This window comes from Bombus affinis, chromosome 16 (assembly GCF_024516045.1).
Source record: "Bombus affinis isolate iyBomAffi1 chromosome 16, iyBomAffi1.2, whole genome shotgun sequence".
In the NCBI taxonomy this organism is placed as follows: Eukaryota; Metazoa; Arthropoda; class Insecta; order Hymenoptera; family Apidae; genus Bombus; species Bombus affinis.
Window position 1 is genome coordinate 3,443,782 of NC_066359.1, and position 6,393 is coordinate 3,450,174.

Here is a 6,393-nt window from a genome sequence, read left to right on the forward strand (position 1 = left end):
TATGTGTTTATGAGAAATTTAAAAGAACAGATTTGCATAGAATGCGTGTAATATGCAAAAACATATCAAATAGAGAAAGTATAGTATTCTTTGTTCTATAATATTTAATAGGCAAAACAATGCTCTATTCAGATTCCATTAATATTCAGATTCTATTGAGATTAATTATGTTTATAAAAATATATATTTCTCATAAATGTCCCCAGGCTACTCAACAGTATTGGAATCACGACAATAAAAATATGAACAATTACGTCTCGTAATATTTCATAAAACAAATTACAGACTTTTACATTTAAATAAGGTAATTTGTGTAAGGTAAGTGAAAGTGAATTAAATCGTCGTGGTTCCAGATACTCGCGTTATTTAATTATCGTTAATCTACGCTGTGCTTTTATCCCTATTTTCGTCACGCAAATTTCTCCGGAAAACAAGCGTGGTTGTCGGTCGTAATTTAGTTATGTCACGATGGAATAGAGCTGTTAAAAAGAATTTCAACGAAACGTTAATGCCGACCGGCGTAATTTTAAATTCACTTGACTGCGCCCGCTTCTTTACGATGGTCCTCGACACTGTGCGACAGTAACGACCTCATAAAACACCCAACTTCTCGTCGTTTAGCCGAATACTAAAATATTCCGGACATTATGTCCAACATGTTATTTTCCCCGCTAAACGTAGCTCATGCAATCTTTAAAAGCACGCCAAGCTTCCTCCGGTCGGCACCAAATTTCTACTATAAACGTCCTACCATGGCAATTCCCGGCAATTCTACTTGATACATAGCTGTCGGGATTTATGCGAATTTTCAGTATTTTCCTTCTCCTTTTTTTTTAAGAAACCCTTTATCCTCTGGAAGATTTAGAAATGAACTAACATTAAGCCTTGAAGATTTTTAACTGAAACACAATCAAATCATATAATCTTATATATACATATAATTGTAAAGATCATGTTTCTTTTTAAAGAATTATTACTTTTTCTCTTTTTTTTCAGGAACCCTTTGCTCTCTGAAAGACCTAAAAGTGAATTAACATAAAATCTTGAAGATTTTTAATTGAAACACAATCAAATTTAGATCATATAATCTTAAAGATTATGTTCCTTTTTGAAGAGTTATTATCTCTTCTTTTTTTTCTAGGAATCTTTTGCTCCCTGAAAGACCTAGAAATGAATTACCATTAAGTTTTAAAGGTTTTTAACTGAAATGCAATTAAAATCTTGATACAATCAAATCATTTAATCTTGAAGATTGTGCTTCAGTTTGAAAACTTACTCTTATTATCTTTTTTCTTTTCTGAGAAATCCTTTACTATCTGAAAGAGCTAGGAACGTGTAACATTAACATGTTGCTTATCATGCGAATTTTATATATTATACATCTTGTGTCATGGGAGTTACAGTAGATTAAAATATACTACACCATAATATTGAATTTTTGCAAAATATTGTATTGTATTTGTGCACTTTTTCATATTATATATGTCACTCACGTTGTCGAAAAATTTTAGCTCCTGAAATCTATAATACTTGAATGATGCTAAAATATTTAGTAACGTGGGTTACCGATCACCGTCGTGGCAGCAAATGTGTTATGTTCTGAAGATATTTAACTGAAACATGATCAAATTTAATCATGTAAGGTTAAAATTAAGTTTCTTTCTGAAGAATTCTTTTCGAGACCTAGTTTTCTTAAGAAATCCTTGAGTTTTTAATGTAATCGGAGAACGAAAACCACGAAAGTGGAAACCACTCCAGGCATCTTAATTAATTCGATTCTCAATTCTGTGCTGTCGTTTCTCGACTCGAATTCGACCCAATTCGTCGAATATACGCATGTCACTAGCAGACGGACGTTTATAGGGAAATTTGATCCTCGAAGTAGGAGCGCGTCAATCGCGAATCGATTAAACGACACTCGAGTTTACGATACTGTTATCGAGGTTTCGATTGTATCGTGGGCGAGATTGAATTTCCGATCAGGTTTAATCCATCCATTTTCTCCTGTGATAATAACAGTTGATTATAAAAGACTGAAGAAATCATACGTTATGTTAGTACATTAATTCGATAATTTTTTAGTTTTGCTTATCTCTGATAATTATTTGGCTTGTAAATTAATTCGCCACCTTTTCGAGGAGTATTCAAATTTCGCTGTGACGTAAGCTTCAAATCATTAAAATAATTTCTATTATTCGATACACGGTGGATCCACGTAAATATAAATGACATTTCGTTAAAACTGATATGAAACGGATAAACATTTAAGTCAAAAATAATTACTAAAATGGGCGGGCGATTTTTAAATATTTTAAATATAAATATCCTCATTTTTTATTTCATATAGCAATTTAGGAAGAAACGTCGTCTGCATTTACGTAATTTCACATAACTTAGGCAAGTGATGGACATTATATCAACGATTAAGTTTTTATTTATCCATAAATAAAATTTGAATTCTGTTTAAGAAACACTCGGAATTAATTTTCTCGCTTGATAAAAGTTTCTTTATTCCTTTTTAGGACAGACAATCTTTTGTGTGAAAATTTTCGCTTGATTTAGGGTTAGGTTATTTTCGTTATGCAACAGAAACATTCCCCCTCTCCTGCCCTCTTGCTGAACGGTATCGTAAATTTTTGATTTAATTGTATCGTTAACCAAATCGGTTAATTTCGTCATTACGGTAGTCGATGAAAGAAAGTTAATAAATTGATACGCTATGAATTGTCATAATTTTTGCACTAAAAATTTATTACCGTATAGTTAACAGTCATCCAATTTATGGTATATATTATATTTATTCTCTCTCTTATTAAATATTTCGTATTTAATTGCTCTCACTAAATTCAAATCTATTTATTGCTTTTACTAAATATAAAAACATTTTGTAAAATTATGTCTTTTCATATTTCTTATTTTATAATCTTATTTTATTATTTTATATCTTATTTTATTTATTCTTATGAAATATCTGTACCATTTATTTGTATCAGAGAAAAAAGGTAATCGTCAACGATCCTGTTCCTCACCTTCTCGCTAACTGCTGCTCCCGAAGACCAAATTGGCGTCGAATTAAAATTTAAATGCCACGTATATTCACGTCGTATACACGACTGGTTTATGGCTGATTTGAATATTCGCCGAGGATAGAGACGGAGAATCTCTCTCGGTGCAGTTCTGTAAACTTCTCTGAATCAACGAACGCGCATCCATTTGACTAATTAGCATACGTTTAGACTAAAAGCGACCGACAATTCGAGTTTCAAAGACGTAGAATGTTCGTCGCCAGCCTATCGAAGAACCACATTGACTGGCTGACGAAAGGATTCGTATGTTTATCGACGCTACTTTTATGAACATATTACGTGTGTCATACGATGCATTTTGAAGTTTCAGTAGCGCCGCAACGACAGCCAACCATTATAACGACATTGGTAAAACCTTAAACGATTCTTGAAATGTATAGAAAAGTTGCAAGGTATTTAGTAGAAATATACATTTTTCATTTGACGATTTTGAATTTTCAATAACTAAGAAACAAATTATTCCGGTTTCAAGAATCAGCCCTTAAATTTTCTGGCACCTGTAGTTGAACATCCTATATATTTAGCAAAGATGACAGAGGCATTTAAACAGGCAAGCGTATTCGATGATATCATATTCAATAATATTATATGGCCAAGGTTACCATTCATATTGTGTATTAATTTTTTCATCGAATAAAAGCATGCAGTAGGTACCTCGTAACTTTGTATATATTTTCAGATAAGGTCCAAATTTCGCCAATATAATCTTGACAGTGGCATGTCATTATAGTGCTAATGAAATTTCAAAACCTTTTATATAACACGCACGAAAATTTACTTCATTTGACATAAATACTTTTGCGAGCCACTGTACGTACGAGTGGCAATAAATTCTCTGGGCTATAACAGACCCTGTCGAACTGGTTCCAGCGTTATCTTGTCATTTAGGTTTCTCATTCCGGCCGAAAGTTGAGTCAACTTCCTTTCAATTGCGCAATCGTCTTTATCGTTAATAGGTCTGTTAATACGTTTTTTCTCTTTTTAACAAAGTTCATGATTATAACGTTGACCATAAACGGGTGAGACCTCTTCATAAAGAGAACGTTCTGCCGCTTTGTTCGTGCGTACCATTTTCCACGGACCATTTATCTACAACTTTTCGATGTCGCTCAATTAACGCTGATCCTCTTGTAGGATTACAACTTCGACTCCTGATCGACCGTATTTCACAACTGAACAGTGTTTGGCTTTCATGTTGAAGAGCGATGCCCAGGGCCATTGTCCTGCAGGTTACCAACTGTTATTGCAGTAGTTTGCGTGGTAACAACTGTAATTCAAACACAACACGCTCGTAGTCACGAAGATGTTTTGTTAAGGTTCCATATGGGTTTCTGTTCTATGCGTTTTCGGAATTATGCCATTAGACGTGATGTTAAAGTTCCTAGAGACCTCGTCGCTGACACCAACGCCGGAGAAACTACAACTTACGTTTTGTTGGGTTTAACAGAAAGTTTTTGTTCGATTTTCCTAGATGGATACGAGTTTAACATCAATCTTACCAGGCTCGATCAAATGGCCGGTTTTAAAATTTAATTTAAAATTGAACACCCATTGTTATTTCTTTTGCTCATCCAACTTTATGTAAATTCTTACATTAACAAAAATTTAGAAATTTATTAATCAGATAATAAGGTTAAAACAAATCCGTCATGATCGTCGAAGGCTAAATTATTATCTATTAAGGTTTCTTTGGAATGAGAAAATGATAGAAGCAGAGGACCTCGACTAGTCTATACTTTTTAGTTGATCTATACAGGGTGTTTGGCTATAGGTGACAAAAAATTTAAGGAGTGATTCTTGAAGCCAAAATGAGACGAAAATCAGGAATAAAAGATTTGCATTTATGGCTAGTTATTGACAATTAAAAAATCCGCCAAAATACCCCTGCACGCGAGCAAACCTCCATTCACAAAGAAAAGAAGGTCGGCCTAAGCAACGGGGCGCACAGTGATACTCAATCCGGTCAGCTTACCTCGTACAAGTCATAGAGAAGACTATGGTATTCAGAGACGTAAGCTGCGATAGTCCCGTCCGCACGTGTCTATAACAGAATCGTAACAGAAGCACATAGACGACATTTGTACAAGGTTCGCATACGTACAGCGATTATAAAATATACTCTTTTCATGTTACATACGTAGCCACATCAAATTGAATATTACATTCTTATTCGTAAATCTAACTTATTTAGACGAGCATGATAACTAATTAAGTATACATATTTCTTGCACATGTAAATAGCAGAGAATCGAGGCTAGACTTGGTGAACCAGAAACCGGATAGAACAATACGGCGGTCCACAAGCGGCTAACAATAAATCGAGAAGAATTGCGAAGGAAAGCCTGCCGCTCGGATATCCGGGATTTCGCTGTCCCGAATAAGGGAATTAAACTTTATTGCGCGATTTTTGCGTCTGTATAATCCGCTACTTTATCTCACCGTTGTGTTTTATTAAACGATAATTCCGTACGCGATATATACGATATTCCGCGTGTTTATATTCACGTGTCAGCGGTCATCCTGTCCGAGCACGATGCAACGTTCGAACAGAAAATTTGTTTGCCTTTCCTCTCTCTTTAATCCTTTTTATTTTCGCTCGAAACTTTCAAAATTGTTTCCAGAAGAAAAATAGCAGTAATATATTTGGTCGGAACAGATCGCACCGGCTAAGTTAAATCCTTCGCAATTAGACGAGCGAAAATGGTAAAATCGAACCAGCCAGTTGAAAAACGATATAAATACGAAATTAGGTATTTTTAAAAGTTGGAAGTATAAATGTGTGTGATCGAGACAGTCCCTGCGGTTTAATGAGAGTAAAAATAGTATAGAAAATGCGATTAAGTTGATAAAGTATATCTGAAGCGAAGCATCGACATTTTATGAAGACTACTAATCGTACTTGTCAACAAGACGACTAATTCTCTTATACATCGCGCTGAATTTACTTTGGTAATCAACTTGCATTAAATCATTTTTATTTTAATTACTTTTAACGTTAACAGGTACTGCTACTTTTTGCCATTGTATTAATTTGTTTCATTTGCAGATTAAAAATTCTGTTGAGTCGAGGAACGGTGCAAGTCCAATTATTAAATTCATTTTAATTATAAAAGACTCAGGAACGATGTTCAAGCACAGGTAGGCAGATATATGGACGTTTATCTCGCTTAGCATGACCGTGTTTAAATTGGAACAGCGCTATAAAATCAATGACATTGATAATACACATACAGGCACAAAAAGAAAGAAACTAAAGCTATTCTTTGAAATATCTCAAAATGTGGTTTCCAGGGTGTATTGTTCTTCG

At 34.2% G+C, this 6,393-nt stretch overlaps 1 long non-coding RNA gene across 1 annotated transcript; it reads right to left on the reverse strand.

Moving 5' to 3' along the window:
* Positions 1–87: 87 nt before the first annotated feature.
* On the reverse strand, positions 88–1,989 carry LOC126925882 (uncharacterized). Its single transcript, XR_007714176.1, has 3 exons — positions 1,277–1,989; positions 978–1,164; positions 88–899 (listed from the first exon to the last, which is right to left on the reverse strand). It is a non-coding gene; the product is annotated as an uncharacterized LOC126925882 (long non-coding RNA).
* Positions 1,990–6,393: the final 4,404 nt, after the last annotated feature.